Source organism: Cannabis sativa, chromosome 3 (genome assembly GCF_029168945.1).
Source record: "Cannabis sativa cultivar Pink pepper isolate KNU-18-1 chromosome 3, ASM2916894v1, whole genome shotgun sequence".
In the NCBI taxonomy this organism is placed as follows: domain Eukaryota; kingdom Viridiplantae; phylum Streptophyta; class Magnoliopsida; order Rosales; family Cannabaceae; genus Cannabis; species Cannabis sativa.
The window spans coordinates 52,219,107-52,225,994 of NC_083603.1; the positions used below are offsets into that span (position 1 = coordinate 52,219,107).

Sequence of the window (6,888 nt, forward strand, 5' to 3'; positions counted from 1 at the left end):
TTTTCAACATGGCGCTGCATCCTTCGGTAAGAGCTACAGTTTCAAATTCCCCCAACCTCCTTTTCTTCGTCAAAATGTCTTTTAAGAACTTGACATAGTTTGGCATTTGCTCCAATGCTTCCACCAAGGGAATATTGATATGGAGCTGCTTCAACACATCTAAAAACTTCTTGAATTGCCCATCTTGCTACTGTTTCCGAAATCTTTGAGGAAATGGAAGGGGTGGTTTAGTACATACTGGTGCGGATTGCTGACTGTCAGATTGCTGACCCGATGCTGTATCAACTGGTCTGGTATCAGCAATTTTCTGGGCAGTTTTTTTACTCAATTTTTCGTCGTTTTGGATTGAAGTGGGCTCCCCACTACCCTTTATTTCCTCCTCGGAATTTTTTGGATGCTTGCCACTCCTCAAGTGAATGGATTTGCATTGCTCATTCCCATCCCTCCTTGGATTCTCCGTGTCACTAGGCAAAGAACCTTGCGGCCTAGCTTTTAATTCATTGGCCAAATGTCCAAGTTGCAACTCTAAGTTTCGAAGAGAGGCAGCTTGACTTTGTATCACCGCATCATTTTTGGCCATATAATCCCGCATTAGACTCTCCAAAGAGCTTGGTTGGGCATTTTGAGCATGTTGTGAATGTCGGGGTTGTTGTGAAAAACCCGGTGGATATGCTTGTCTTCCTTGGGCTGGTGCGGTGCTTGAGCTTGCTCCTTGACCTCCCCAAGACAAATTAGGATGATTCTTCCAAGATTGATTGTAAGAGTTTGAGAATGCCCCATTGTTTCTGTTAAAATTCTGATTTCCCATGTAACAAACGGACTCCGGATTAGATGGACACTTCTCAAACACATGCCCTTCTCCACAAAACACACATGAGACATCATCACTTTGAATGGCAGCAGTTGGTTGAATATTTTTAGCGTTCCCAATACTCAAATTCTTCAAAACATTCGTCATGGAAGCCATTTGAGCTGTCAAAGCCGTTATTGCATCTACCTCAAGGACTCCCGCCACTTTTCTACTTGTTGGAGCTCTTGTGTTGGACCATTGGTAGTTGTTACTTGCAATGGTCTCCAAAATCTCAAATGCTTCATTGTAAGACTTCGACAAAATAGCACCATTGGCCGATGCATCTAACACCATTCGAGAAGCTGCATTCAAGCCATTATAAAAAGTCTCCATCTGAATACAATGTGGAATGCCATGATGTGGACACTTTCGCAAAAGTTCCTTAAACCTCTCCCACGCATCACTTGTAGACTCATCTTCAAGTTGCTGAAAAGACATGATCTCACTTCTGAATTTTGCATTTCTAGTAGGAGGAAAGTATTTTCTCAAAAACTTCTCAGCAAGGTCATTCCAATTGGTCACAGAATCAGGCAGCAAAGTGTTGAGCCATGATCTAGCTCGGTCTCGTAGTGAGAATGGGAATAGCTTCAACCTTAACACCTCTTCACTCACTCCTTGGATCTTGAAAGAATCACTCACCTCCAAGAATGAACGGAGATGGAGGTGAGGATCTTCAGTTGGCATCCCGCTGAATTGCCCCACGGTTTGGAGCATTTGAAACATCACTGGCTTGAGCTCAAACTGCGGTGCTTGTATTTCAGGCCTCACAATGCCTGGATTGAGCTCATTAAACATGGGGGCTGCATACTCCCTTATAGCCCTTGCTCGATCATCTGCCAATATGATGGGATTAACAATTTGTGGAGCAACCCCATCGTCATCAAAATTTTCAGCCATGATGTCTCGGCCCTTAGCCTTTTGAACCCTTCTTCTTCTTCGGAATGTACGTTCAATCTCGGGGTCAATAGGAGCAAGTTCAAAGTCCTCTTGTTGGTTCATACACTATAGATACCTGAGATTTCAAAGACAAACCAGCAAGATTAAAAGCACAAAAATTCTTAGAATGTCAATTAGTTGATAAAACAAAATTTAGAACTTAAAGTCCCCGGCAACGGCGCCAAAAACTTGTTGTGAAAATTCTATTGCTTTATAATTGCGCAAGTGTACACAATCACAAACAAGTAATACAATGATAAGTAATCAAAGTTCGTCTCCACAGGGACTTTTTACTAAATAATGTAAATCAACTAAAAGTAATTCCAAGAATTTCAAATAAAAACAAAATAAAATCACACATCAATTCACAAGAAAAATTTATAGCCTTGAATCTAAACTTGAGAACTAATTTTTTAAACTAAATAAACTAAAAATAAGAAACTAAAAGTGATTAAAATGGTGGTAATTTCAGATTTGGAAATTAGACTTGGGTGATTAGTTTCCACTTGTATGTCCCAGTTGATACAGCAATGACCCAGCAATGACTCAGCAATCCTGACAAAGTTAACAGATTTCAAAAAAACCAGCAAGCTTTTTCCAAAACTTGCAATAAACCATTCACAATCTCACAATGCATTCCTACATCAGTTTAGATCACAAATAGCCTAATAAAGCATCAAATCCTTAGTTATACATGGTAGCAAAATATTCCTATTTCACTACTAATTAATACCTAAAAGGAAAGGTAAAAATCATGCATCAATTAGAGGAGTTCAACTAGGTCTTGCTTTTCCAAGTAAGATCTAGCTTGCTAAATGTTAAAAATGGCCAAGAATTAACATTCATTCAACATTTCATCACATCTAATTGAACAAAGACAAGATTACTTCATCATTGCAAAACCAAAACACTAGTCCATACAAGGGTTTTTAACCACCCAAATCTCAAAAAGTTTAGTTCATAGCTGAAATTAGAAACTCAAAACCAGAAAATGTATTGTTCATGAAGTTAAAGAAAAGCTTAAAGAGAAGAAAATGATACAAAACGAAGTGGAAAGCAAGAGAGATGAGTGTTGAGCTCAAATCCTTCTTTGAATGTTGCCTTCTTCTCCTTCTTCTCAATCTTCTTCTTCTTTGTACTCTCTTCCTTCTTTGTACTTAGAAACTTTTTTCTTCTCTGCTGTAAGTTTTTCGTACTGCCTTCAAAGTCCAGCCAGCCACCTTTAATTCATCCTTTTTTTTTTCTCTTTTGCACCCCAATTAGGGTACCAAAGTTTACCCTAATTGGAAATCCCAATCATCACCCACTTGTCCTTCATTTTCCACATGTTTGTTGAGTCAATAGCCAAATTCCGCCACCTCAGCTCGTTTTTCTTTTCATTAAAGCCAGCTGGACTATCTGCCAAAATAAACTTACTGGGCTGACAAATTGCTACGCGATGATTGCTATAGCAATGCCAGTCAGCAATAATCATTTTCCTGCTCCTTTTTCTCCTTGTCCCAAACATTTCCAAATACCTATTCTTGTATTTTTTCTGCTTAAAACACATCAAAACAACAACATAAGTCCATCTAACACTTACTAACACACACATTTCCATTTATTACAAAGACACAACAAACTAACCACAATTACATAGTATAGACATTAATTGCTCTACAATTCACATTAAATTCAAGCTTAAAGATATGTAAATAACTCTAAATCTTAGAGTTATCAGTTACTCAACTCCCAGCTCAAAGGCCTCGGCTAATGGACCAACCCATAACGTTCACGGAAGAAGACGCCAAGACGGTGCGTTTTCCTCACCACGACCCGCTGGTCATAGAGACCCCCATTGCAAATAAAGTGGTGGCTAGGGTCTTGATTGACAATGGGAGTTCTGTGAACCTGCTTTTTAAAGAAGCCTTCACTGCGATAGGGTTGACCGACCGGGACCTCTCGCCTAGTGGGTCACAGTTCACGGGGTTTAACGGGACGATGCTAATCCCGATGGGAAAAGTAAGGCTCCCGGTTACCCTGTGCCCGGATACCCCCCAGAGCACATTTAAATATTGCACCTTCGTGGTGGTAGACTATCCAACAGCCTACAACGCGATCCTTGGCCGACCGGCCCTAGTGGACTTTGGTGCAATTACTTCAATCCGACACTTGTGCCTAAAATTCCCTACCCAGGAAGCCGGAGTCGGAACTGTGAGGGGAAATCAAGGAGAAGCCAGGCAGTGTTACAATGTTGCCACCCACCTACCTGTACTCGTGGTCCGGGAGTCTCCCGAGATAGAAAAGGCTGAAGAGGATGAGCTTGATCCTCGCGTAGGATCCGAAAGGGTCGTGGAACCAATGGAGGATGTCGAAGAAATACCAGTGTGCGACGACGACTCCACCAAAGTACTCCGGATAGGGAAGAGCCTTGATCCGGAGGAAAGGGACAGAATAATAAAAACACTGAAGGGCGCCATCGACATCTTTGCATGGCGCCAAGAGGACATGACCGGCATAAGCCCTCATGTCATCACCCATGTACTCAATGTTAACCCGGACATGCCCCCTGTACAGCAAAAGAGACGCCCGCTCGACTCGGTGAAAGCCGAGGCCTTAGAGAAAGAGGTGGACAAACTCTTGTCCAGTGGCATGATCCGCGACGTGTACTATCCGGAATGGCTGGCCAATCCGGTCCTGGTGCCCAAGCCGAACGGGACTTGGCGAGTTTGTATAGATTTCACAGACCTAAACAAAGCCTGCCCAAAGGACTGCTTCTCGCTACCCAGGATCGACCAGATGGTAGACGCCACGTCCGGATTTAAACTGCTGTCTTTCATGGATGTCTATGCTGGGTACAACCAAATAAAAATGCATACGGCAGACCAGGAGTGCTGTGACAGTCAGTAGTCCCGTGATCCGTAAGGGGAAACACCGGGTAAGCTGTGCAATCCCACACCGCCTGGGGAAGGTCAAGTGGGATGATTCTAAGACTGTGTAGGTATGGGACTACATAGTTGAAGAGAGCTTAAATGGATTGATTGGTACTACCTATATCAACAAGGTGCATCTTGTTTTTCGGTAGCCCATCACGAAAGAACTCCACAGTTAAGCGTGCTTGACCTGGAGTAATTTTAGGATGGGTGACCTCTTGGGAAGTTTTCTCAGGAAGCGTGCGAGTGAGGACAAAGCATGCTGGAAACACTCGTGTTGGTCTGTAGGGTCAGTCGTCAATCCAGGAAGCAGCCAGAGTGGCGTACTCGTGTATAAGAGCCATTCATTCCGTGGGTGTAAGGGCCCAATGGAGGCTTGAAGCGGGGACGTTACAAATGGTATCAGAGCCTTGACCCAGCCGGAAGTGTGGTCGACGAGGACGTCGGACCCCGTAAGGGGGGTGATTGTGACAGCCGCAGTCCCGTGATCCGTAAGGGGAAACACCGGGTAAGCTGTGCAATCCCACACCGCCTGGGGAAGGTCAAGTGGGATGATTCTAAGACTGTGTAGGTATGGGACTACATAGTTGAAGAGAGCTTAAATGGATTGATTGGTACTACCTATATCAACAAGGTGCATCTTGTTTTTCGGTAGCCCATCACGAAAGAACTCCACAGTTAAGCGTGCTTGACCTGGAGTAATTTTAGGATGGGTGACCTCTTGGGAAGTTTTCCCAGGAAGCGTGCGAGTGAGGACAAAGCATGCTGGAAACACTCGTGTTGGTCTGTAGGGTCAGTCGTCAATCCAGGAAGCAGCCAGAGTGGCGTACTCGTGTATAAGAGCCATTCATTCCGTGGGTGTAAGGGCCCAATGGAGGCTTGAAGCGGGGACGTTACAAGTGCACTAGCTTCAGGACCGATAAGGGGGTATACTGCTACCTAGTCATGCCTTTCGGACTGAAAAATGCCGGAGCAACCTATCAAAGAATGGTTAACCGGATGTTTAAAAGCCTCCTGGGACGGAACATGGAGGTATATGTAGATGACATGCTCGTCAAATCCAAAGCATGCAACAGCCATGCAAGCGACTTAGAAGAATGTTTCGAAGTCGTCCGAAGATACGGTATGAAGCTCAACCCGAAAAAGTGCACCTTTGGGGTCAAGTCAGGAAAATTCCTGGGCTTCATAGTCAGCCAAAGGGGCATCGAAGCAAACCCGGAGAAAATCAAAGCTCTCCTAGACATGCCATCCCCCCAAGAAGCATAGAGACGTGCAGAGCTTGACCGGAAAGGTAGCCGCACTAAGCCGTTTTATCTCACGATCCACGGACAAGTGCATACCCTTCTTCAACGTACTGAAGAAATGCCAAAAGTTCGAATGGTCGGCTGAATGCGAGGAGGCATTCAAGAGGTTAAAAGACCACATGGCCAAACCTCCTATCGTATCGAAACCCGTCCTTGGAGAAGACTTGTTCCTTTACTTGGCCGTCTCTGAGCACGCAGTGAGCGCTGCCCTGGTCCGGGAGGAAGAAAAAATTCAGCACCCCGTGTACTATGTCAGTAAGCGCATGATAGGGGCCGAGACAAGGTACCCGATCATTGAAAAATTAGTATTCTGCCTCCTGATGGTATCAAGGAAGTTGAGGCCATACTTCCAAGCCCATCCGATCAAAATCTTAACCAATCATCCGCTCCGGCAGGTTCTCCAGAAGCCTGAAGCATCCGGAAGACTCCTCAAATGGGCAATGGAGCTAAGTCAATTCGACTTGCACTACGTCCCCCGGATTTCCATAAAAGGCCAAGCCTTAGCAGACTTCATTACCGAATGCAATGAAGCCAAGGCAACAGCTAATACGCCGGTACCACCAATCCCCACCTGGAAGGTGTTTGTAGACGGAGCTTCTAATGAGAACGGTTCGGGAGCCGGCGTGGCTATGATCTCACCAACTGGACTGCGGCTCCAGGCAGCACTCCGATTTAACTTACAGCTTCAAACAACGAGGCTGAATATGAAGCCTTGATAGCAGAGCTGAAATTGGCAAAAGCTGTAGGAGCCAAAAGAGTGGAAGTCTACAGTGACTCTCAACTGGTTGTAAACCAGGTATCCGGAGAGTACCAAACTCGCGGCGGGCGGATGGCCGCGTACGTAACAATAGTCCGAGAACTGCTCCACGAGTTCACGGACTATAAA

At 44.7% G+C, this 6,888-nt stretch overlaps 1 non-coding gene across 1 annotated transcript; it reads left to right on the forward strand.

The window, feature by feature from the left end:
- The first annotated feature begins 1,199 nt into the window (after window positions 1–1,199).
- Window positions 1,200–1,306, forward strand: LOC115721553 (small nucleolar RNA R71). The gene has a single exon (XR_004012568.2). It is a non-coding gene; the product is annotated as a small nucleolar RNA R71 (small nucleolar RNA).
- Window positions 1,307–6,888: the final 5,582 nt, after the last annotated feature.